The following is a 27,107-nucleotide window of genomic DNA, read 5'->3' as shown; positions in this document are numbered from 1 at the left end:
CCAGACCGCGACGACTGGGAGAGCGGCCTGAAGGCCATGGAGTGCGCCCTGCACCTGGAGAAGAGCGTGAACCAGTGCCTGCTCGACCTGCACCAGCTGGCCACCGACAAGAACGACGCCCACCTGTGCGACTTCCTGGAGAGCCACTACCTGCACGAGCAAGTCAAGTCCATCAAAGAGCTGGGGGGCTATGTCACCAACCTGCGCAAGATGCGGGCTCCCGAAGACGGCATGGCAGAGTACCTCTTTGACAAGCTCACCCTGGGCGACAGCGACAAAAAGAACTGAGTTGGGACTGTTTCCCCTATAGCCCAGGGTGCATGGTGACTTTCCCTGATCACCATGCCGAGCATGCATATTGCAGTATTGCCTTTGCAAAACGTTCCAGTTTTTTTCTTCCAGTTTTGCCATAAATAAAATTGTTTGGTTTCAATAAAGTTATTTGGCTCTTAAAAAAAAAAAAAAAGAAAAGAAAAATGGTGCCAATAGACTTGCTTGACACAGGGTTGCCACCAACTTTCAATTTGTAAAAAAATGCAATTATCTATGAAGTTCAATAAAGCCAAATGCAATAAAATAAGGTGTCCATGTATATTCAAATCAAATGGATTTATATTAAGTATCAAGATAAATGCTGTGTAAAATTTATAACCATATACAGAAAATATGAATTGAATCATGAGTACACTGTTGATAATGGGTACCATACTTCAAAAACCTTCGACCTTGAAAACATTATGCCAAATGAAATAAACCAGACACAAAAGAACAAATATTATGTGATTCCACTTAATTTGAAATATCTGGAATAGGCAAATTTATCAAGACAGAAAGTAGATTAGAGGTCACAGGGGCAGGGGAGACCGGGGAATGGGAGCAATTGCTGAATGTTGCAAAGTCCCTGTTTGGGGTGATGAAAAAGTTTTGGAAATAGTGGTGATGGTGGCACAAAATCGTGAATATAATTAATGTCACTGAATTATACACTTAAGAACGGTTAAAATGACCAATTTTGTGTTACATGTATTTTACCACAATAAAAAAAAAAAGTCATCAGAGACTCAGGTTTTTTCCATGTTTTCGCTTTGCTGTCCACAGCATCAACTTTATTCTAAAGCTGTTTCTACGTTTCTCATCCTCCTTCCTCAGACAACAAAAACTGTAACTGAGTTATGAGACCAATAGAATCATAGGAGGGGAAGATGAATGATACTGACATGCAGATCACAGCCAAAAATAGTGATGTAAGATGTGAGTGATGTAAGAAAAGTAAGTTATGTCAGTGTGGATTTTGGTTTCCAGAGACACATCAGCCAGTGTCAGCCTAGGTTTGTCTGGAAGCACAGCAGGGCTGGAGTGGCAGAAAATTCAGGCCTTCCTGGGCCCCACCAGAATAGTGCAAGCCTGTACTTGTAATAAGAATTCAGTGAGTGTCAGTTATCATCTCTAGAAAACTCTTGGTTTGTTAGAGGGTCCCAAAAAAGCTTGTAGAGATTTTAGAGCCTGATCCTGAATAAAATAAGAAATGGTTCTGGGTCTTAAGGAAGAGAGTCATGGTTAAAAAGGGTCAGTTTAAAGGCATGCACAGAAACCAAATGTGGCATTTAGAGGAGACTAGATGTGGGAGAGGGAAGACTGCAGGCAATAAGGAGGAGATTAGGTTGATTGTAGATGGGGTCTACTAAGGGAGGAAGAGGGTTCAGCAACAGAGCCAGGCTTCAGAAAAACTGGGGTCTAAAGAATTAAGTCTGCTATCCTGTTCTCAACAGGTACTGGGAAGCCTACCCCCTGCTTTCTCAATCTTGCTATCCTCCTGATATCCTGGTTATGGCCACAACTTTCCACCAATGAGAGCTATTCTGAGACAAAATATGGTATCAATGGGCAACATTCAAGAATATGGTCTGGGTTTCATAAACTTTTACTCTCTAGAATTTAGCTCTATGGTCTTCACCAGAGTGGATATTTGTTACTGTTTTTATTGTTGTTGATAAGGATAAGGATAAGATGAACCCTTTTGGTCTTACTGGATGAGATTTTTATGATGAGTAGTGAAGGAAGACAATGAAATAACATCACTTGGGCCATATCATTATCTATATTGGGCTGAAAGCTGGGCCTGTGATCACATTCATCACTGGTGGAAAAGGTGGTTAGCCTCAGAGGAGAGTAGTATTAGGAAGGTTGAGGCAGGGGACTAAACCCTATCCAGGAAGTCAGTCAGAAGACTGATATCTATGGGGCTGAGTCTGAGGAAAGATGGGGTTCCCAGAAAGTCAAGATATTGTACTACCAGCCAAAGACGCAAGTGTGCTCAAAGCACTTGTAATCAAGCAGGTCTGAAATATAAACAGAAGGCTGGATTTTGCTTACTCCCTAGCCTCAAGCTGACTTTTATAGCCTTTGTTGTTTGTTCTGTATGGTTTAAAGGTCTGGCAATTTCTACTATAAGCAAACGTCCTGATGGGCAGAAGTTGAGTGGATTCATTTAATGGTTCAGGCTCAAAGTCATGATGATTAGAGGGCAGAATGGTATATCCTGAGATTGATGAAGGCCTTTGGGATCTCTGGAACATATAATTCAGAAGTTTGATCTTCTAGGGTTACTTGAGAGCTGTGACTATGCTGAGTCTTAACCCTTTCAAGCAGGATCCCCATACTTTAGTATGGATTAGGAAAAGGTATCCTGTCCTCTTGGTGATGCAAGCCCCAAATGAGGGTACAAAGCTTGTTGAGCAGAGTTCAGGCTTGATTTCAGACTCTAGTCATTGTTTTAGGTGGGCATTTTTATCTGGTGAGCAGCCTGCACAGCCATAAAGGATAGCTGCCCAAACTTTACAGAGTACATGAAGTTGACCATGATCAGTAGATTTTGGCAAATCTCAATGTGTGAGAGTATCAAGTTCATCAACAGAAAGTATTTTGATTAGCTAACTAATGAAAACAGAATTAGGAAGACTTATTTTCTGTCCAATCTTAGATGCAATGTTATTGTGCCCTGAGATCCTTGCTTTTTTTCACATTATCGTGTAAAATTGCTGTTTTAATTCAACTTGTTCGACTTTCTATATAAAAGGGTATATGTGCAAGAAAGGTTTGATTTCATTTTAGCAAACTAACATCTTAATACCTGTTACCAAGGTTGGGTCTTGGTTTTTCTTGTGTCTGGGATAGCCTCAATTTGGGATAGGTGGGATTTATATATGGAGGTGGGAATGCAAAGAGAATTTATGATCAGCTTAGAGCAAATATTGGTCTAGACTCAGTGTTAGAATGACTAACAGGAGGATTTTCCTGAAAAATTACTATTTCCTGTCACCAAAGGAAGTTAAAGGAGCTCTTTTTTAGATGAGGGGGTATTTTTACCTCTGCCTGGTGGTTTGGTTTTATTTTGCTTTTTTCTTTGCTTCTTCAGTTGTCTACTGTTGGATCAGTGAAATACCCATGTAACCCCTCTACCAAACTTAATAGAAGATTAATGTCTCCATTAGGTATAGTCACACTCCTCAGATTCAGAATCTGGAGACATAGCTGCAATTCCTGGGATTTAGTATGTTCCTTAGATGTCTGTTTGAAATTTTTAAAATTTCCCCCCCAGTTTTATTGAGATATAATTGATGTATAACATTATGTAACTTTAAGATGTACAACATGATGATTTGATACATGTATATATTGTGAAATGATCACCACATAAGATTAGTTAATATATCTGTCACTTCATATAATTATTTTTTTTGTGTGAGGTGAGAACATTTAAGATCTACCCTCTTAGCAACTTTCAAGTATCTAATACTATATTGTTAGCTGTAGTCACCATGCTGTACTTTAGATGACCAGAATTTATTTACCTTATAACTGAAAGTTTATACCCATTTGACCAACATCTCATTTTCCCCAACCCTCAACCCCTGGCAATCATCATGCTATTTTATTTCTATGGGTTTGACTTTTTAAGATTTCACATATAAGTGATATCATGAAGTATTTTTCTTTTTCTGACTTATTTTACTGAGCATAATGCCTTCAAAGGCCATCTGTGTTGTTGCAAAAGGTAGGATTCCCTTCTTTTTTATGGATAAATCATATTCCATTGCATACACACCACATTTTTCTTATCTATTCATATGTCAATGGAAACAAGTTGTTTTCATGTCTTGTCTATAGTGAATGATGCTGCAGTGAGCATGGGGGTGCAGATAGCTCCAAGATAGTGATTTAATTTCCTTGGGATATATATATATAGAAGAGGGATTGCTGGATCATATGGTAGTTCTATTTTTAATTTTTTGTCTAATTCTTTTTTATATCATTTAGATTTACAATCAGGTATGTCATGAGTGTAACCCCCAAGTTATAGAATCCAGTCCACTAATTAAAGATTCACTGATTGCATACTGTATTTTAGGCAGTACACTAAGAGCTGGAGTACAAAGTTGACCAAAAAGACAAAAGCAAGAAAAGAGACACTGCAATATGGTATTCATAGCCCTTTTTATAGGGTTCTGTAGTAGTGTGGGGTGGGGCACTGAGCCCAGTCCTGGGGAATTGGGAACCCTCTTTGAGAAAGTGAAGGTGTAAGACTTAGACAAATGAAGATGTGCAAACCTTAGAAACAAGAGAGAGCATGGCACATGCAAGGAGCTACGAGTAATTAGGGAGGGCCAGAGCATGGGTAGAAGGGATGTAGTGGTAGGAAATGGGGATTGGTAGGAAGGCAAAAACACTAGTTAGGAGGCTACTATAGTAATCGAGAGGAAAGATGATGGTATCTTGAACTAAGGTAATAACTGTGGGGATGGAGAGAAGTGACAAAAGACGTTAAGAATGTGGAACAAAGGGTTGGTATTTGATTTGAATATGAAGGGATGGGAGAGGGAAGTATCATGTATGGTGCCTAGGTTTCTGACTTGGGCATTTGAGTGAGATATTAGGGTTGTGACAAGAGGGGGAAATATGGGAAAGAGAGGAGTCTGGGAGCCTTCATTTCCTACTTGATAGCCTGCATGGTTATCCTTCCTAGTATTCCAGTCAGGTCTCCTAGAGATCTAGCATCCCCCTGAACTCAGACTATTGCAAAGTTCTGGAAATCTCATTTGTCTCCTTGACGGCTAGAATTGTGCCCCTAGAAACAAGCCCACAGTCCCCAACTCCATTGGTTGGAGACCTCTCCAATATGGACAGAATTCCTTGGATCACAGTTACAATACACTAGGACATCAGTGTAAATTCCTTTTGAGATCCCTCTCTGCAATGGTAAGTCTGACAAATATACCCCTGGTACTAACAGTCTTATGCCTGATGTTGCATGACCTTGACCTATGTCTTCACTCAGTTACTTTCTATTACCAGGCCAGCATCTCCAGTAATGAGTTTTTCCTTCCTTGGTAACCTAATATTGCCAGTGACCCTGCAGCCTTGTCCCAAACTGGCCTAAGTGGTAACACTGTGGATAAAAGGGCATGGAAACTTAAGCAGCACCCAGAATTCTACGTTGCCAGCTCTATCCCTGCCTTTGACAGATGAACTAAAATGGAATATCATTGGAGGTGCAAGAAGGAAGGGTATACAGTAGTCCCCTTTATCTCCAAGTGATACATTCCAAGACCCCCAGTGGATGCTTGAAACCGGGGCTAGCACGGAACCCTATATATACTATGTTTTTTTCCCATGCATACATAACTATGACAGAGTTTAATTTATAAATTAGGCACAGTAAAAGATTAATGACAATGACTAATATAAAATAAAGCAATTGTAAAAATATATTATAATAAAGTTATGTGAATGTAGTTTCTCTCCAAAATATCTTATTGTACTGTACTCACCCTTCTTACGATGATGATGATGTGAGATGATAAAATGCCTTGTGATGAGGTGAAATGAGATGAATGATGTAGGCACTGTGATGTAGCTTTAGGCTACTATTAACCTTCTGATGATATGTCAGAAGGAGAGTCATTTGCTTCTGGACTGCAGTTGGCCATGAATAACTGAAACCGTGGAAAGCAAAACCGCAGATAAGGGAGGACTATTGTACTTCCCCATTATTTCCCTTCTTTCTGTCCCAGAGAGCACATAGTTGAAAGGTGAGCCCTCGATTAAGTACCAGTCACTTTCACCTTCCTAGCTATGGTCTGAAGCTAGTTCTTGGTCCTGTAAACTTAAAACAAAGAGCAACCCAACCAAAGAGAGACCTAATGAGAATTAGAAGGCTCTTAAGCCATTAAGTTGCCTCTTAAAATTCTTACCTGTGGTGAGTACACAACATTCAATACCTTTGCTCCATGTGCAGCCTCTCACAAAGCATTTAAAACCAATTACTTCATGTACAAGATTTGTCAGTGTGCTTGACTTAATGCAGCTCATTAAAACCTCATGGAGATAAGTGACTGATAGATCCCTGCTGGCTAGAGCACCTCTTCTGGTCAGGTTTTAACTGCTGACAGACAATGGAAAGCTGACTAACCAGCAGATATGACAAGGTTTGATATAACTCAGAGGGTTAAAATCTGCACAAAGACTTTTTGAAAACCTCATAGGCTGCCATGCTGGGTAATCAGACCTTTTCCAAGGGGGGGGAAAAAAGCATGCAAGGAGGTTGGGGGAACAGTCAAAGAAAAATGTCTTATGGTCATTTTCCCATGTGGAACTGTGGTATGGTTCTGGCAACTCTTCCTAGCCACCACATTTCCATTTCTGAGCAAAAGTTGAAGTCATAGGGAGGCAGAGGCATGACCCTCAGATAAGAAAGCATGAGTGGTGGGTAGGGAGGGGGTTGTCAATATCTTCTCTTTCTCAGATATATTGTATCTGAGCATTAGAGCTATACTGAATATGCCTGCACATTGGGTTGTGCTGGCTTCTCCAGTGGTGGTGGAGTGGTTGACCAGAGTGCTGGAGCTGAGGTATATACACCCAAGAAAGAGCTACAACTTTTTGGAGTCCAGTAAACTTCCTGAACTAATGGTAGAGGAGCCCCTGGATTTTGATGGGGAAAAGGAGGCTCCTGTAACAGTGTGATACACCTCAGTTAGCAGGACGTGGGTCATGGCAGGCCCTGCTGTTTGACACAGGTAACTTCTGATAGGCGTGGGGATAGCCTCAGTCCTCAAGTAGCTGGCATGGCATTTTACAGGGCACCATGAGGTGGAGAGTTGTAACTTGTTTTTTTGTTTTTGTTTTAATTTTCACTTTTTATTGAAGTATAGTTCACATACAATATTGTATTCATTTCAGGTGTATAATATAGTGATTCAACAATTATGTACCACGGTAAGTTTAGTTATATCTGTCACCATACAGAGTTATTACAGTATTATTGACTATATTCCCTGTACTGTACTTTTCACTCTTGTGACTTATTTATTTTATAACTGGAAGTTAGTACCTCTTTATCCCCTTCACCTATTTCCCCCATCCTTCCAACCCTCCCTTCTGGCAACCACTAGTTTGTCCTCTGTATTTGTGAGTCTATTTCTGTTTGCTTGTTTATTTGTTTTGTTTTTTAGACCTCCACATATAAGTGAAATCCTTTATCTTTTTCTGTCTGACTTGTTTCACTTAGCACACTACCCTCCAAGTCCACCCATGTTGTGAAAAGTTGTAACTCATGATGGAGGTGGTTCCAAGCACCCTCTTCAGGATGTATGGGGACCATTCATTATCTGCTGGGGGAATGGTGAAGTGTTTATCACAGAGAGTCTGGAGAGAGATCAGAGGGATTCATTTTGGCAAGGGTTATAGGCAGTCACAATCTGGATCTGACTGGGTGTTGGAGAAAAGTTTTGATCACATACATCAGTATACATATATTTCTTATGTAATATTTATTGAGCTCTTTACTTTCAGGCATATTATATACAACTTCCTACTCTATATATTCACAATGATGTTATAAGGTAGGTATTATTACCCATTAGTACAAAGAAGTTACAAAAAGACAAAGTAATTTTTTTATCCCAAAACATGTACTCTTAATCACTTTTTCTGCTGTCTTCCAGTTCTGTGTAGTTCATCTGGTAGCTAAGGACTTTAGTTCTTAATATTATCAGTTTAATTCGATGAGAACATATAATATTTTTTCAGTTGACTTATTAGACTCAGGCTGTTTATTGTAAACAGACTGACTGATCAAGGTGAAGAGAATAAAACTGAGTGAAATACAGATGCCTTGTCTTTGTGTATAGGCCACTGAAACTGGTTTGCAGGATTGGATAAAGAAATAATGTGTGTAAAAATACCAAGCACAGTGCCTGGCACATAATGGAAGCTCAAAAATTTTTCTTTTTTTTTTTTTATTTCTCAATCCTAGAGTCATATAAATTTTATTTAGGAAGAGATGAAAAAGAAAATTGTATGAAGAGTCTAAAGACTAGTTTAGATTTTCTTTAAAAATGGAAGACTTTCTTTTAAAACACAGGATTTTGAAAGATTTAAAAAGATCTTTTTTAATCACCTCTAAATTTAGATGCAGACATTTTACCTGCAAGCTACTTGTGTACTTACACCCTTCCTTATATTAAGACCAGAAGCGTAGGATAGGGATGAATTAGGGATGGGTGAATCCAGCTGTACTCTTGAGTTCACTGAACATCACAGATGATTTTTCAAATGTTTTGGGCTCACTGAAATCCAAAACAGGTTTCACCCATGCTTATACTCTTCAGTTTGGAGCATGTGCAATTTAAGGGAAATTTAATCCATATGTTTCTGATTCGTTTACACTTAAATAGTCAAAATATTGTTTTTAATAGTTATTTGATGCCTAAGTAGCCTTTTGAACCTTTTAAATAAGCTTTTAGAAGCCTGCATTTCTCCTGAAAACAGGAAATCATGTCTTTCCAAGGAGGTAAACTAATTTATACATCTGAAAATTCAGGTTCATTTGAAAACACCCAAAACCACAGTTTTTTAATGGCCTGTCTGCCTGGCAAATGAACACTCAGCTTTAGACTAAATGCTATTTGAATACACCTACTTCTTGCCGTATATTTGGACTGGACATCCATTTCAGTTGGTATTGGGCTATTTTGAGTAGTGGATTTAGGGTCTTGAAGCTTCAATTTTACCTGATTTTTATTTTGGTATAATTATTTTTGGCTTTAATTTTTTCTAGCTCTCTGTATTTGTAAACTAACATGGTTACTTATTTTTTCCAAATATTTCATGCATGATGAATTCTTTTTGTATTTTCCTTTTTTCTTCCTTTTCTTGACCAAGCATTTTATATTTTTTAAATAAATGAAAGTATCTGATTTCCCATAAAACTATGTAGAACTTCAGTTGAGATATGTGCATTATCTTTCACCTGTATGCCCAGAGACTGAGTAAAATCATGGTAGCCCAAAGGAAATTAGGTGACACACCTTGCAAAGAAGAAAGAAAGAAAGAGAGAGAGAGAGGGAGGGAGGGAGGGAGAAAGGGAGGGAAGGAGGGAGACAGCGGATGGACATTAGAGGGGAAAAGAAGGAGTTTAATAATTTTACTTATTTTGTGAATTTGTTTTAAATGGGTAAGACACTTAGAGAAACTGTACCCCTCTTTCCTCATTAAATACTTGTTGAATAAATGAGCAGAGTTTTTAGCTTACATGTATGTATTCTCATATAGCCATTTCTACTTCAAAGCATTTGCAAAAGCTTATTATTAATAGAGATGTAGATTGCCAGCACATGCTTAGTCACTAGCTGCATGAACTTGGATATATCACTAAAGCTCTATGTGTGCATTTCTCTCATCCCTAAAATAGAGATTAATAATATGCACATATTAAATGCACATATATCTCCTATTACAGAACCTAAAAATAGTAAGTTCTTAGTTAATGGTGGCAACAACAACAACAAAACAACAAAACACCACATTAAACAAACTTTAGGGAGGAGGTGCTTACTATATATGAGGCACAGATTCATTCCAGCATTAGAGTTATAGTCTCTGCCCCTAAGGAGTTCATCACTATTACTATATATAGTTTTATAAATGCTTCAACAAAAGTTCACCTAGAGTGATATTGAAGTCCAGTTGAAGGGTATTTAGACTTAGTAGGTTAGGAAAGGCTTGAAATGCATCACCTAAGGATAAATAGAACTTATCAGTAAAGAGGAAAAGGGTAGAACAAAAATGGTGTGACAGGTAGGGGGAACAGAATGCAAAAACGCATGTGAGCATGAAATAGTTACTTGGGTAGTTTGACGTAGCAAACTCTGGGAAGTTTACTATAGCCAGATCATAGGGCTTGACTTAGATGTTCACATTTTTCCTGATGGTAGTAGAAGATCATTGAAAAATTCTAAGAAAAGGAATGATACCAGATTTGGGCAGTAACTCAGCAGTCAGAGAGGTGCAAGGACATTTGAGAGTAAAATGAAGTTTGCTTGAAGTTCAAACCACAACTGTTCTTCCCAATCTCTACAGATTTGGTTGAGGAGCAGGGAAGAGAAGGGAGTTGTTGGATTTTGTAGGCCCTTCTGGTTCAAAGTGTCTGCATCTGCTGAATTAGTTTAATGTATGGATTCTCTCCTTATCCTGCACATTTCCTTAATCTATATTGTGTAAAACCAGATGTAGAGCTTAGTTACTTTTTTCCTTTTTGTTTCTTTTCTCTTTCAGGGAACAACCACTTCAAATTTATCCTATTCTACCATGAAGACTACTTGTGGGGAGACAGGAGGATATTTTTTGCCTCCTGCAAAAACAAAGTCCATCTGGTGGAAGTGTGGGTAAGTAATAAATTGGAGAATATCAAGATAGGAGGCAAGTAGACCAGGTAGGAAGCTATTATCGGAGAGCAAAATGCTGAAGACCTGAGGTAAGGCAATGACACTGGCAGTAAGAACGGTAGAAAAGAATATATTTGAGATGTATTTAAAAGAGGGAATCCATGGGACTGGACTCAGTGACTTAATCAATCTGGGGCAGTGGTACAGGGGAACATGATAGTAGAGAGTTGTGAAAAGATTGGTAGGGGATGCAGGGCTCTGTTTGTCATTCAGGATTTTGTTTGGGGTAAGTGAACAGTTAGAGGTGACATTCACTGTTTGAGATACAGAAAGAAATGCCTATTTTGGGAGAAATTTAGAAGTCCAGTTTTGGGCAGGTTGGGATTGAGGTACTAAATGGAGATGTTACTAAAATACTTAGATGTGTGTATCTGGAATTTGGAAGAATGATCTGGACTGGAGAAGCTAGGTTTGGGAGTGGATCATTTAGGAACTATTCTCAAGTGCAAGTCTAACAAACTCAGCTACAGGAGCTTTGCCAAATAGTTATTTTTCTTAAGTAACAAGAGCCCAGAGTAAAGTAGTTGAGGACTAGTGTGGTAGTTCCATGATTTCACTGGCATTTCGGGTTCTTTTTAATCTTTCTCATCTATCATCCTTAATGTCTTTGGTCAGGTTTCCTAGAAGCTGTGTTTTAGGTGAGGATTCAGGTCATGAGTTTCATTAAAGGAAACTCTTCTTCAGGAAAAACCTGTAAGGGAAAGTGTAAGGCAGGTTAGAGAAGGGAAAAGAGCAGGTGGCCTGACCAACTGAATTATTAAAAGTGGACCATGCATGGAAGCAGTAATGAGTGTGTCATGAACCAAAGGTTATGACTAATCCCATTCTATGAACATATGGTCCAAGGAAAAATTAAAAGAATGGATGAAGAGAGGAAAGAACTCAAGGAACATAAAGCTTTTCTTTCAAGTAGCCTGACTTTGAAAGAATGAAGAGTAGGGAGGCTTGTGGGGGGAGAAGGACATGGGTTAAAAGAGAATTTTAAATAATAGAGCTGCTTATGGGAATGTGCTAAAGGGGAAGAACTGGTAGAGAAGGAAGGTTGAACATTCCTTCTCTACCAGTTCTGGTGGAGTGATATCGACGAGTTGACTGGGATTCCGGAGTACAGATCAAACAATTAGCTCTGGATACAGGGAAGGACGACTTTTTACTGATCTAGGAGGGAAAGACATTGAAATTCATGGTGGTGGCAAGAGGAGCTGAGGGATTCCTACATGATTGCATTTAAATTTATTTTCTCAGTAAAATACAGAAAAAAATCATCTGTTGAGCATGTGTGTGTGGAATAGAAGGCACTGGTGATGGTAGGATGGGGGAGAGGTGTAAAAGGCTTAAGAGTGGTGAAAGTTTGGAATAACCACTGAGAGAAATAGGAGAGATGTCTAACTAGAGCTGCCTGGCAGCATTTCAGGCCCAGCTAAGGTTGAAGATCATGAATTTGTAGTAGCAGCAACCTAGCTTTGTGATTTTCTCCTGCAATGCTTTATAGTTCAGGATAGCATCGGGCGGGGGCGGGGGGATGAGTTGGGCTATTAAATCAAGAGGCATTACACATGTGATTCATTTTCTAGTTGTTAAATACCTTTCAGTTGTAGATTACAAAGAGACTATGGATATACATGAATGTCTGCACCTACATTTAGGCAGTAGAATGGAACACTATTTTTGGGTTTGGTTGAATTTAGGAATCAGCCAATAGAAGTTCCAACTTTTCTTTGGTTATTTGGTGCTGAAGCTATTATTGATTATGGTTTAGAGATCAAATGGGGTTATATATATGAATGAATCTTTAAGGGTGAGTTTGAAGAACAAGAAAAATTGGCCTACTTTCTGCAAGTTCACTTGAGGTATATTTGTGTCTACTTGATGCTCCTATGGCCCAGAGATTTCTAATCCATCCAGAATTCTGTGGCTAGATAAATCTTTCTAAAACACATCACTGCCCAGAAACCTTCAGTAACTTCTCACTGCCTGTAGTATATGATTTAATTGTTTTAGCCTGATGATTTCATGGTCTCCATAATTTGGCCTCACCCTGCTTTTCTTTATTTTCCCAATGCTTCCTAAACTCAGAAAGTATAGTTTAGTGGTTAAGAGCACAGGCTTTGTATTTGTGTTTGAATCCTAGCTTTAAAAACTACCAGCTATGTGATCTTAAGAAATTTAATTCTCTTAGTTCTAATTTTCTCACCAATAACACAGAGATAATAATATATACCTTATAAGCTGATGAAGATTAAGTAAACTAACATAATGTGCTTACTACAGTGCCTGGAGTATAGTATATTTACAATACTTTCAGTACTTCACTTAGCTAACTCAACTTACATAGTGTTTAGACAGTGTTCTAAATACTTTGTAAACTCATTTGATCCTTGTAACAAGCCTCTAAAATAGGTAATATCATTATATTAATTTTAGAGAACAGATCACTGAGATATAGGGAAATTAATTAACTTACCGTGTAAACAGCTAATAAGTGGTAGTATATTTCAAACCTGGGAAGTCTGTGTTCAGAGGATCATGCTTTTATTTATTTATTTTTATTTTTTATATTTTAAAGATTTTATTTATTTATTTGACAGAGAGAGAGACAGGAGAGATGGAACACAAACAGGGGGAATGGGAGAGGGAGAAGCAGGCTTCCCACTGAGCAGGGAGCCTGATGCAGGGCTTGATGCAGGGCTCGATCCCAGGACCCCGGGATTATGACCTGAGCCGAAGGCAGACACTTAATGGCTGAGCCACCCAGGTGCCCCAGAGACCATGTTACCTTTCAATAAATAGTAACTATTATATTAATACTCTATTTACTGTCCCTTAAACATGTTATGCATATTTCTACCTCCTTGCTAATATTCATATCATCCACTATTCCAGGAAAGTTCTTTGTCCTTTTCTATCCAAATCCCCTTAATCTTTTCTTTCTTTTTCTTCCCCTACAGGTCTTTCATTTCCTTGGTTAAGTTTATTCCTAGGCATTTTATTATTTTCGGTGTAATTTAAAATGGGATTATTCTCTTAATTTCTCTTTCTGCTACTTCTCTATTAGTGTATAGAAATGCAGTAGATTTCTGTATATTGATTATGTATCCTGTGACCTTACTGAATTCACTTATTAGTTCTACTAGTTGTTTGGTGGAGTCTTTGGGGCTTTCTATATATAGTATCATGTCATCTGCAGATAGTGAAAGTTTACCAATTTGGATGCTTTTTATTTCTTTTTCTTGTCTGATTGCTGTGGTTAGGACTTCCAATATGTTCAATAAAAGTGCTGAGAGTGGACATCCTTGTCTTGTTCCTGATATTAGGGGAAAAGCTCTCAGTTTTTCACCATTGAGTATGATGTTAACTGTGGGCTTTTCATATATTCTATATGAATTCCATAGTCTAGGAATTTATTATGTTGAGGTATGTTCCTTTTAAACCTACATTATTGAGGATTTTTATCATGAGTGCATGTTGTGCTTTGTCAAATGCTTTTTCTGCATCTATTGAAATGATGATATGGTTTTGATCTTTTCTCTCGATGTGGTGTATCATGTTGATTGATTTGCAAATATTGAATCACGCTTGCATCCCAGGAATAAATTCTACTTGATCATGGTGAGTGAATTTTTTAATGTATTGTTGGATTTGTTTTGCTAATATTTTGTTGAGGATATTTGCATCTATGTTCCTCAGAGATATTGGCCAGTAGTTCTCTTTTTTTTTTTTTTTGTAGTGTCTTTATCTGTTTTGGTATCAGGTAATGCTGGCTTCATAGAATGAATTTGGAAGCTTTCCTTCCTCTTCTAGTTTTTGGAATAGTTTGAGAAGAGTAGGTATTAAATCTTCTTTAAATGTTTGCCAGAATTCACCTGTGAAGCTCTCTGGCTCTGGACTTTTGGTTTTTGGGAGTTTTTTGACTACTGATTCATTTTCATTGTTGGTAATTGGTCTGTTCAAAATTTGTCTTTCTTCCTGGTTTGGTTTTGGGAGGTTATATGTTTCTAGGAATTTATCCATTTCTTTTTGATTGTCCAATTTTTTGGAGTATAACTTTTCATAATATTCTCTTATAATCCTTTGTATTTCTGTGATGTCAGTTATTTTTCTTCTTTCATTTGTGATTTTGCTTATTTGAGTCCTCTCATTTTTGGATGAGTCTGGCTAAGTCCAAAATGAGTCCATTTTGATCTTTTCAAAAAACCAGCTCCTGGTTTCACTGATCTGTTCTATTGTTTTTTGGGTGTTTTTTGTTTTCTTTTAGTTTCTATTTTGTTTATTTCTGATTTAATCTTTATTTCCTTTTGGTTTTGAGCTTTGTTTTTCTTTTTCTAGCTCCTTTAGATGTAAGGTTAGGTTGTTTATTTGATATTTTTCTCACTTCTGGAGGTAGGCCTGTATTGCTATGAACTTGCCTCTTAGAACAGCTTTTGTTGTATCCCAAAGATTTTGGACCATTGTGTTTTCATTTTCATTTGTCTCCATGCATTTTTTGAATTCCTCTTTGGTTTCTTGGTTGACCCATTCATTGGGTTGTGTTATCTAAATTCTATGTATTTGTGTTCTTTCCAGATTTTTTTCTTGGTTTATTTCCGGTTTCATAGTGTTGTGGTTAGAAAAGATGCATGGCATGACTTCAGTCTTTTTGAGTTTGTTGAGACTTATTCTGTGGCCTAATATGTGATCCATTCTGGAGAATGTTCCATGTGTACTTGAGAAGAATGTGTATCCTGCTGTTTTAGGGTGGAATATTTTGAATAAATCTGTTAGATCCATCTAGTCCAATGTGTCATTCAAAGCCACTGTTTCCTTGCTGATTTTCTGTTTGAATGATCTATTCATTGATGTAACTGGGGTATTAAAAGTCCTCTACTATTATTGTATTAGTAGTGATTATTTCCTTTATGTTTGTTATTAGCTGCTTTATATATTTGGGTGTTCCCATGTTGAGTGCATAAATATTTACAATTGTTCTATCTTCTTTTTTTTTTTTTAAAGATTTTATTTATTTATTTGACAGAGAGAGACACAGCGAGAGAGGGAACACAAGCAGGGGGAGTGGGAGAGAGAGAGAAGCAGGCTTCCCACGGAGCAGGGAGCCCGATGCAGGGCTTGATCCCAGGACCCTGGGATCATGACCTGAGCCAAAGGCAGACGCTTAACGACTGAGCCACCCAGGTGCCCCTACAATTGTTCTATCTTCTTATTAGATTGTTCCCTATATGATTATATAGTGTCCTTCTTTGTCTCTTGCTACAGTCTCTTAGGAAGTCTATTTTGATGATATAAGTATTGATGCCTGGCTTTCTTTTCACTTCCATTTGCATGATGACTCTTTTCCATGCCTTCTCTTTCAATCTGCATGTGTCTTTAGGTCTGAAATGAGTCTTCTGTAGGCAGTATATAGATGGGTCTTCCTTTTTTATCCATTCCATTACCCTATGTCTTTTGATTGGAACATTTAGTCCATTTACATTCAAAGTAATTATTGATAGGTATGTAATTATTGCCATTTTGTCACTTGTTTTATGTTTGTTTTTGTAGTTCTTCACTGTTCCTTTTTTCTTTTGCTCTCTTTTGGTTTGTTGGCTTTCTTTAGGGATATACTTGGATTCCATTTTCTTTATTTTTTGCATATTTTAACTTCTTTTGTGTGTTTGGTTACCATAAGGTATATACCACTAGGTATATAATGTCTTATGCATATAGCAATCTATATTAAGTTGATGATCACTTAAGTTTGAACCCATGCTTTACTCCTCTCCTCCCCCTATTTTAGGTATATGGTTTTTCTTTTTAATATATACATCCTTTTATTGTGTGGATCCCTTAACTGATGTTTATAGATATACTTAATTTTACTGCTTTGTGCTTCCTACTTTTCTTACTCCTACTTATGTTCTTTCCTATCCACTCAAAGAGTCCCCTTTAACTTGTATAGCTGGTTTAGTGGTCTTTTAACATTTGTTTGTCTGGGAAACTCTTTCTTTCTCCTTCTATTCTGAATGATACCCGTGCTAGATAGGTATTTTTGGTTGTAGGTTTTTTTCTTTCAGCCTATTGAATATATCATGCAACTGTCTTCTGGCCTGCAGAGGCTCTGCTGAAAAATCAGCTGATAACCTTATGGGGTTTCCCTTATATGTAAGTGTCTTGTTTTCTCTTGCAGCCTTTAAAATTCTTTCTTTATCACTATTTTTTTTTTTGCCACTTTGATTACTAGATGTCTTGGTGTGGACCTCCTCAGGTTGATTTTGTTGAGGGCTCTTTGTGCCTCCTGGATCTAGATTTCTGTTTTCTTCCCCAGATTCAGGAAGTTTTCAGCTATTCTTTCTTCAAATAAAATTTCTGCCCTGTTTCGTCTCTGTTCTCTTTCTGGGATCCCTATAATGCAAATGTTATTATGCTTGATGGTGTCACTGAGTTCCCTTAGTTTATTTTCATTGTTTCTTATTTTTTCTCTATCCTATTCACCTTGATTGCTTTCCATTACTCTGTGCTCCAGATAACTGATCCATCCTTTTGCTTCCTCCTGTTTACTATTTTTTTAAAGATTTATTTATTTATTTTCAAGGGAGAAAGAGAGAATGGGGTGGAGGCAGAGGGAGACAATCTCAAGTAGACTCCCTACTAAGCGTGGAGCCTGACAGGGGTCTTGATCCCACGACCTGAGATCATACCTGAGCCGAAATCAAGAGTCAGATGCTCAACTGACTGAGCCATCCAGGTGTCCCTCCTCTAGTCTACTATTTATTCCCTCTAGTGTATTTTTAATTTTGGCTATTAAGTTCTTCATCTCTAATTGGTTCTTTTTTATGTTTTCTGTCTCTTTGTTGAGGGTCTCACTGAAGTTCTCTATTCTTTTCTCAAGTCCAGTGAGTATTTTTATGACCATTACTTTAAATTCTCTATCAGGCATATATATTTCTTATCTCCATTACAGTTAGCTCTCTTGCTGTGATTTTGTCCCATTCTTTTATTTGGAACAAATTCCTCTGTCTCCTCATTTTGTGTAACTCTCTGTCTGTTTCTATGTGTTAGGAAAGTCAGCTATGTCTCTTGCTCTTGAAAGCCATGGCGTTATGAAGAAGAGGTCCTATAGTGCCCTGCACTGCAATGTCCCCTGTTCACCAGCACCTGGTGCTCCAGGGGTGTCTCCTATGTGTGTTGGGTATGCTCTACTATTGTGCCTGAGCCGTGTTTGGCTTCTGTCCCGTTGTCTGCAATGGCTCTCTTTGCCTGTGTGGGCAGGGTTTGGTTAGTAGGCCAGTCTGGTGCCACCTTGGGCTTGAGTTGAATCAGACTAAGCATTTGACAGAAATACAGTACCATGGAACTTCAGGGCACTTTCCCTGCATTGTCCCCTGAGAAGCTTTTGTTGGTGGGAAGGGCCTGCAGTCAGATCCTCTGTCTACTCCCAGCACACTGTAGGGGCTACAGTTGGACTGGTGCTTGTGGTTATCTTCCTGTCTCCTCAGGGCAGTAGTCACTTTAGAGTTGTGCTGGCCACTGTCACAGCTGCTTGCACACTGCTGGGTTCGTGGCATTGTTTTGGATGGGTTCCACCAAGGGCTTATTAGAGGGGTGAGTCCACAGGAGCATGCAGGGGTGGGGCTCATGGTGCTAACAAGGTCCTTGCTGGTTCCCTGTGGGAGGGGACCTGAAGTGGCCTGAGAAAATTGCAGCAGAGGCCATTTCAGCATCTGCCCCTTCTCTAAAGCTTTCCAGGATTATTCCTCAGTTATCAGTGATCCTTCTCTGAATCTTTGGCACTTAATACCTACATAGTTTAGTTGGCACTTAAAATACTGTTTTGTAGTAACTATATTGCTTTATGTTGTTATTTAATCTGTCATTGGTTTTCAACTAGATAAAATTTGTGAAGGTAGGAAAAATGTGTTTTTATCATCTTTATATCATTAGCACTGTTTAAGGGGAAGTTCATTGAACTTTCTATCAAAGTCACAGCACTGACACTTAATAAATCTGGTAAACTAAGACATATTACTTGGCCTCTTTGAACTTTAACCATTTCATCTGTTAAATGGGGTTAATAACTTACCTGTCTTAGAGAGTTATGGTAGAGATGAAATGAAAAGTATATATGAAAAAGTTATGACATTCTGTGTAAAAGTTAGGTGTTTTGTGCATAGAATTCTCTCTGTAATATTTGTTAAAGAAATGAATAAATGAATTAATGGATTTACCAAAGATGGAAAGAAGTAGAAATACCTAGAAATTAGCTCTACAACTTTTAAACTGTATTTTCTTGAGCTAGTCACTAACTACTCTGAGCATTCTTTTTCACCTGAAAAGCAGAGATAAGAAGCTAAGTGGATAGGACACTTGGGAAGAATCCAGGCCTTTACCGAATTCAGCTTTGACCTGAAGTATGAAGGGCCTGGGTCTCCAGGATAGAGAAGAAGTGTAGTGGGAGATAGAGTACAGACATACAAGAAGTGAGAGATTGCAAAACACAAAATCTTACCTTTTTGCTCAAGCTAAGCTCTATTGGTAGAGCTTTGACTTTAACATATGAAGATAGGCTAAAATTCCTTAGATTCATATTTTTCACAAATACATCACTGACTAGTGTATCTGAAGTTCCTTTCTTGGCTGCAGGGTAAAGAATTCCAGCCAACTTCTCCTCGTAAAAGTTCAGCTTGAACTTAAATTCCCTACCCACAGGAAAAAATTATCCAAAATTTCACATGACTGACATGTAGCATTTTAAGATTTCTCTAACCACATAACCATGGATTTCTAAATAGTATGTGAAAGTTCTTGATTCTTATTAGACTTACTGGTATAAGTCCAGCCAACTTTCACATTTTTTCCTTTTCTTGATCATTCTTCCAAAATAAATCACCAGTTGCTAAATTCTTAGAGCTTATGATAGGCACTTATATCTCCAGTATCTGTCACCTTTCCATAGTCAAGCTTTCCACCACCTGATCCCCTTGTGGTCACTTCCTGTTTTTCTTTCTGCCTGTTCTGCTCTCTTTTTTCCTCTTTTCTCAGCCTTAACACAAATAAATTCTGTAGCCTATAAGTTGTGGGAATGAAGTGGTTAAAAAGAAGAGACCTCAGCTGGGGATGAGGTGGTTAAGAAAAACTTGAAAATAAGAGGCAAGAAACCACCTTAGAAAAAAAGAATTTCAAGTTCTGAGGAGAAAGTCTTCCAGGTAGCACTTAGCTCAGAAGAAATACTACTTTGGTCAGGACCTGCCTGCCCTACTTCCACCCATGGTCTATAATTAGGTATGTCATTTGCAGGCCGTTCACAGTCCAGTGAGATTTAGAGTCTCTCCCTCTCCACTTACAAATAGGACCTGAAAAGAGACTATTCCAGCCTCTTTTTTTACAGTTATGTAAGGGCCTGGAGAGTGATTAATGCATTAGAAGTCACTGTCTTGTGCTTCAGCTTCAGTACCTTCCATAACCTCCATCACATATGACTAGTCTGCTTAACTGACCCTTGCTAGGGCTCTGGTACTTGGATATCCTACCAACTTTCCCTTTGCTTCTTCTTTTATGGAATATGAAGAATAACCTTAAATCCTAGCCAGAAGGCTAGAGATTCTAACTTCCTCATTGGGTTCTAGTGAGCCACTTTCTCTAGAATTGAGTCCTAATTCTCCTTGAATTATTTAGTCATTGAGAGTGACATCAGCAACATGACGTATAGGAGTTTCTAGAGCTCTTCCCCTCCTAGAAACATCAATTTGAACAACTTTCCAGGCATGAAAATACCTTCACAAGAGCTAATGATTCCAGATGAGGGTTAACAGAACCTGGGTGGAACATAGAAATAACACAAGATGCATTGAAGAAGGTAGGAAAGACAGTTTCATATTACCCCATCACACTTCCCCCAAGCCTGGGCAGCCCAGCACAGAGAGGAATGACCTCTCCATGGAGGGATTGGAGAGTAAAGTAAATGCCTGACAGCATTGGTCCACACTGGTGCTTGACTGCCTCCTGCAGCCCTAGGCAGCTCTCATGGCTCCAGGCTTCCAACCCACTCCAGCACCAGGCTGGTCTCCATGGACCTATACTCCAAACTAGCTATTGTGGGCTTCTCACCCTCCCTAGCACCCAGCTAATTGTTGTGGCCCCAGTCTTGTGGCAAGCCCCAGCACAAGTCCCCACAGGCTTAGATTCCAGGACGGCTCCTGTGGCCTCAGCCTGCAAGGATCATGAATAACCGAAGGAAGGTGAGATCAACAAAGGAAACTAATAAAGTTTCGATGACAGGCCCTAAAGAAATGGAGATATATGAACTATCTAACAGAGAGTTCAGAATATTCCTCCTAAAGAAATCCAGTGAATTACAAGAAAACACAAATAACTGAACATTATTTCCATTTAAAAGTTCTATTTTAAGTCTTATGGTTGCTGTTTAAAGTAATAACATTTTTTCCCTGTTTGCCTTTAAGATTTCCTTCTAATGTTTGGTTTTTAGCAGTTTTAGTAAGATAGGCTTGGATGTGGTTTTCTTTATTTATTCTGGATAGAGTTTGGATTGCTTCTTGAATCACTAACTTGATACCTTTAATCAATTTTGAAAAAAATCTTGAACATTTTGTCTAGAAATGTTGCTTTTATCTCTTCCCTCTCTCCTCTCTCACTTGCTCTCATTCTCTCCCTTTCTCTTCTTCTGAGGTTCCAGTCACAGGTATATTAGATTTTTATACTGTATTTCATGTCATTTTTTTTCCCCTCAGTGTTTCAGACTGGATTTTTTTCTTATGCCATGTCATGTCATTCACTGATACTCTCTTCAGCTATGTTGAAGCCCATCACCGAGTTTTCCAATAACTTAACTTTTGTTCTAGAATTTTTATGATTTTTTTTTCATAATTTCCATTTATCTCATGGAATTCTCCACCATATTAGTAAATTACTTGAACATTTTAATCATAGTGATTTTATAGCATGTATCTAACATATCAATATCTAGATATCCTGTGGGTATGTTTCTATTTTCTGTTTGTTGTTTGTGCATGAAAAATTACAAACATAGTTTAATCTCTAGATGATATCTTCTTCCAGAGGTTATTTGATTTTGCTTCTTGCAGACAATCAAATTCGGGGAAGATCACCATAATCCAGTAAAAACTGAAATGATTCAAAGCTGGGCTTCACTTTTTTTGAGAACTGATCTACTTCTTACTCTTTACCACGTGGCACTCAGATTTCTAGCCAAATGCTAGAGGTGTTTTAACAGGGCTGCACTTCTTTGAAAGTCCTTGAACTATTATTTGGCCCTCTGAATCATGAAACTGATGAAAGCTTTGCTCAGCTTCTTAGCCTTTTAGCCACTGTGCTGCTCTTTGATATTAATATTCACCTCAGGGAATAAGTGGCTCTCGTAATTGTGCTCCCTTTTCTTGGCTTCTCTCTTCTTCTTGATATTGACCCACAATTCTCCCTGCCTTGGTCTCTAATACTGTCTAATTGATATTTAATTGAGAAGATAAAGTGATTCCATTTTCTCTTCTTAATATATCAGTTATCCTATTTGTTAGCATATCACTTCTTTTATTTTTTTAACCTTTTTTAGTGGTTGCCCTAGAGTTTGCAATATAGATTTACAACTAATCCAATGACATTTTTGAATAACACTATACCACTTAGTGGGTAGTGTGAATACCTTATTAACAAATAATCCTAATTCCTCCCTCCTGCCATTTGTATCATTGCATATATCTATACTTACATCTATCTATAGGATATAGATATATTCACATGCATACATTAGTGTGTGTATATATGCATACATAATCAAAGACACTGTTGCTATTACTATTTTGAACAAACTGTTATTTGTCAGATTATTTAAGAATAAAAGAAGTTTTTCTTTTACCTTCACTTATCAATCCTTTTCCAATGTTCTTCCTTTCTTTATGTAGATCTTAGTGTCTGACCTATATTATTTTCCTTCTCTCTAAAGAACTTCTTTTAACATTTCTTGAAAGGCAGGTCAACTGTGACAGATTTCCTCAATTTCTGTCTGTCTGAGAAAGCCTTTATTTCTCCTTCATTTTGAAGGATAAATTCAGAGAGTGAAGATTTCTAGGCTGGTGGGTTTTTTCCCTTTCCACACTTTAAATATTTCACTCCACTTTCTTCTTGCTTGCTTGGTCTCTGAGAGGTTGGATATTATTTTTATCTTTGTTCTGCTGTAGGTAAGGTGTTTATTGTTTATTTTCCTCTGGCTAATCTAAGGATTTATTTCTTTATCTTTGGTTTTGTACAGTTTGAAAATTATATTCCTAGGTAGTTTTTTTGTTTTGTTTTGTTTTTACATTTATCCTGCTTGGTATTCTCTTGGCTTCCTGAGTATTTTGGTTTCTGATATTAATTTGGAGAAATTCTCAGTCATTATTATTTCAATTATTTCTTCTGTTTCTATATTTCTTCTCCTGGTATTTCCATTATATGAATATTTTACCTTTTTTGTAGTTGTCCCATTGTCCCTGGATATTCTGTTATTTTTTTTCAGTTTTTGTTCTCTTTGATTTTTGGTTTTGGAGGTTTCTGTTGATACATCCTCAAGCTCAGAGATTCTTTCCTCAGCTGTGTCCAGTTTACTAATAAGCCCATCAGAGGTATTCTTCATTTTTGTTATAGTGTTTTTGGTCTCTAGCATTTCTTTTTGGTTCTTTCTTAGAATTTCTATTTCCCTGTTTATATTGCCCATCTGTTTTTGCATGCTGACTACTTTATACATTAGAGCCTTTAGCATATTAATCATAGTTGCTTAAATTCTCAGCCTGGTAATTACATCCTTCCATGTCTGCTTCTGATGCTTGCTCTGTCTCTTGCAACTGTCTTTTGCCCTTTGATAGGCCTTTAATTTCTTCTGGATAGCCAGACATTATGTATTGGGTACAAGGAAACTCTATAAATAGGCCTTTAGTAATTTAGTGGTGAGGTGTGGGGAAGAGAATCATTCTACAGTCTTATGATTAAGGCTCAATCTTTTAGTGATTCTGTGCTTGTGGACTGTGAACACCACACAAGCTTCTGCTTTTTTCTTCCCCTTTAGGTAGGACAGGATGATTACAGTAGGCTGGAGTTGGGTATTTCCCTTCTTCCAAGTGGAGGGCTAGAGCTGACAGGAGTTGGGTAGTTCCCTTCTTCCAGGTCAATTAGGCTCTGATAATACCTTGGCAGGTTAGGCTCTAGTTAACTAGTTTCCAGAGGGCAGGGCTTATCGAGAACAAAGGGCTCTGGTGTATTCCAAAACATTTCCTTTTCCCCTTCCCCTGCTAGAACCCAAGGGCATTTTTCTGATATTTACTGTGGGAATCTGGTTGAACTCTTAGAGGTAAATCTCACAATATTGTGGGGGCCCTCCTATGACTGGGTCACCCTAGGTTTTTAACTCTCAGAGTTGTCCATAGTTGGCCTTCAGTAATTCATCAATTACAGTTCAGGTTTCCTGTCCTAATACTGGTTCCTGAGGTGGTTTCTGCTTATGAGTTCTGCTCTGGTAAACTGTGACTGCCTGTATTTGCCTGTCTCTTCAGTCTTGGGACAGCAGTTTGGTCTGTGTTTTCCACTCTCTGTGGATCCAAGAAGTTGTTGATTTTTCAGTCCATTCAGCCTTTTATTGTTGTTAGGGCAGAGTGGTAAGTTCCACACTCCTTACATCTGGAACTAGAACTGGAAGTCTCTTCTCTAATGGATATTAAAAATTGTTGCCCTCTTTTCTAGTTGTTCTTGGCAGTAAGGTTGACTTAAGCAGCCTGGTCAGCTATTGCCATCAGTGTAACTCAGTTCTGCCCAGTCCCAGTCCTGCTCTTTAACTCCCTCCCATATTCAAGCCTATGATTGCACTTGAATCTTGTCTACTCATCTTGGTTTTCCTGGTTTAATCTTCACACTTCCTAAAATCTTTGGCTTAGATTCATGTCTCTGTTTTACCTATTCCTCACTGCCTTTAGTAGTAACCCTAATCATCACAGGCCTTTCTAGAACCCAAACACCACAATAGACTATCTTGATTGATGCTTTACTTGTCTAAACAAAGCTCTTTTGTTTGTAAAGTAACAAACCCATTCAAGCTAGCCCAAGTAAAGGAGAGTTGTTGTGAGGATATAGCAGGTAATCCTAGGAATATTTAATAACAAGAAATGAAAAACAGCCTGCTTTCATATGTCTTAGCATTGGTTAAAGGTATTCTTTTTATCTTTGTGCACACATATTCTCTCTTTTCTTTTCTTTTTGGTGGTTTCTCAGTTTACATAGGGGGACGATGCAGTTCTACACTTTTCCTCTTTTTTTTTTAAAATATTTATTTATTTGAGAGAGAGAGTGAGTGAGAGAGAGAACACAAGCAGGGGGAGGGGCAGAAGGAGTAGCAGACTCCCCTCTGAGCAGGGAGCCCAATGGGGGCTGGATCCCAGAAACCTGGGATCACACTGAAGGCAGACACTTAACTGACTGAACCATCCAGGCACTCCTTTTCCTCTTTCTTATATCATAGTTTTGTTTTTTTTTTTTTAATTTAGGAGGGCTTTAATTTTGTGCATACCAATTTTTAGACCCCTTAAAGGTCAGGGGCCATGGCATTACTTATTTAAGGATTCAGTTACCCACAGCCTATCATTTATTCTTCTCTCCAAAGGAATTATACAGAGTTAATAGCACTTCAGTGAGGAATAAAATATGAATATATTGATTTCTCTGTAAGTACCATGTACCCCTAAATAGGGTTTGAACCAAGCTGGGGCATATGGCTAAGGCTAAGGCCAAAATGAGGCCCCTTGCTGCCTTTTCTTAAATCCTTACCTAATGTCCTAAATCCTTATTTATTCCTTTTTTTTCCTTTCCCCCAAACTGAAGGTGGAATCTTTTTTTTTTTTTAAGATTTTATTCATTTATTTGAGAGAGAGACTGAGATAGAGCATGAGAGGGGGGAGGGTCAGAGGGAGAAGCAGACTCCCTGCTGAGCACGGAGCCCGATGCGGGACTCGATCCAGGGACTCCAGGATCATGACCTGAGCTGAAGGCAGTCGCTCAACCAACTGAGCCACCCAGGCGCCCTGAAGGTGGAATCTTTAATTCTAGAGCAATGGCATATATTTTTATTTGCTTCTCTAAACGTGTTTAATTATTTCCTCTCTGTAGCAATAAGGTTTTTCTCTTACTAATTTTTTACATGGTCCAATATGACTGTCCTGGCCCTGATTGTCTAATTCAAGTCCTATCACTAGTTATATAGTCTCTATTTATTCTTCATTTATTTGTGGTTAAGCAAAGCATTGATTTTGGAACTGGTGTCCATTCTTCTCTAACAAGATGTGGCCATGGTGAGATCATATGGCATATAGGGACCCTCCTTCCAGGTTCTCTCAGAGGGAAATTAAATCCAGAAAAAGGAATTAGATGTGTGGGACTTGATAGCCTCAGAACACCTACCTAAGCTGGGTTATTCCCTAGAATTAAGACAGATGTGGACAGAATGGAATGTTAAAAGGGTAAAATGGATGACAAATAATCAGGATATGTTATAAAAATAAAAAGGATATGTTATGAAATCCAGGACTTGGGCAATCACATCATTTCTCCTTACTACCAAACATTACTTGTAAATTGCTACATATTTATATGATTAAATTGATCATTATTGAATAGTTAAATCCAACTATTCTTTAATAATAATCTTTAAGAGTTGTTGAACATAAAGATCTATCCCTATGCATATTTATTGATAAAGATATAGATAGGCAGACAGGTAGAAATAATTTGGTAAATATAATGGTCATAAATGTCATGTTCTTATAAATGAGATAATTTAATTTGGTCTTATTTGATTCATTTGATTTCCCGGGACTCCAGGATCATGACCTGAGCCGAAGGCAGTCGCTCAACCGACTGAGCCACCCAGGCGCCCCAGGTCTTATTTGATTTTAATAAAAGAAAATCTAAGTTGAAACTAGAGCCACCACATTCAGTTGTTCACTTTATAATATGAATGGTGCTCCCTGAATTTGGACAATGAAAATTCTGCACAACTGTATGTGGCTGTCCCTCAATCAAATAAATATTTCTATTCATTTATATAGTCTATGTATTTATTTATATATTTATTCTAATATTTCTATCCTACTAATGATCTAAATTTTTTGTGTTTTTTAAAAAATGGTTCATGGCTGCTGTATTCTCTGAGTTTTTCATTTTTAAAATATTTATCTTTTTTAATTTTTGAAAGATATTTTAGCTGGATACAATATTCTTGGATCATACTTTGTTTCTCTCAGAACATTAGAGATATTGCTCCAACAGTTTTTGGAAATCATTGTTTTGGGGAAGCGTGAA

The 27,107-nt window shown here is 37.9% G+C and overlaps 1 long non-coding RNA gene across 1 annotated transcript in view; it reads left to right on the top strand.

Moving 5' to 3' along the window:
- Positions 1-27,107, top strand: part of LOC145721108 (uncharacterized) — a 253,522-nt gene that overhangs the window by 83,539 nt on the left and 142,876 nt on the right. The window contains exon 2 of the long non-coding RNA XR_014144573.1: positions 10,615-10,724. This is a non-coding gene — a long non-coding RNA (uncharacterized LOC145721108). The remainder of the gene's footprint in view (positions 1-10,614; positions 10,725-27,107) is intronic.

The sequence above is a fragment of the Leptonychotes weddellii genome, chromosome 4, assembly GCF_054177405.1.
Source record: "Leptonychotes weddellii isolate Sample4059 chromosome 4, ASM5417740v2, whole genome shotgun sequence".
Taxonomy (NCBI): domain Eukaryota; kingdom Metazoa; phylum Chordata; class Mammalia; order Carnivora; family Phocidae; genus Leptonychotes; species Leptonychotes weddellii.
This window is presented reverse-complemented; position numbering and strand designations above follow the sequence as displayed.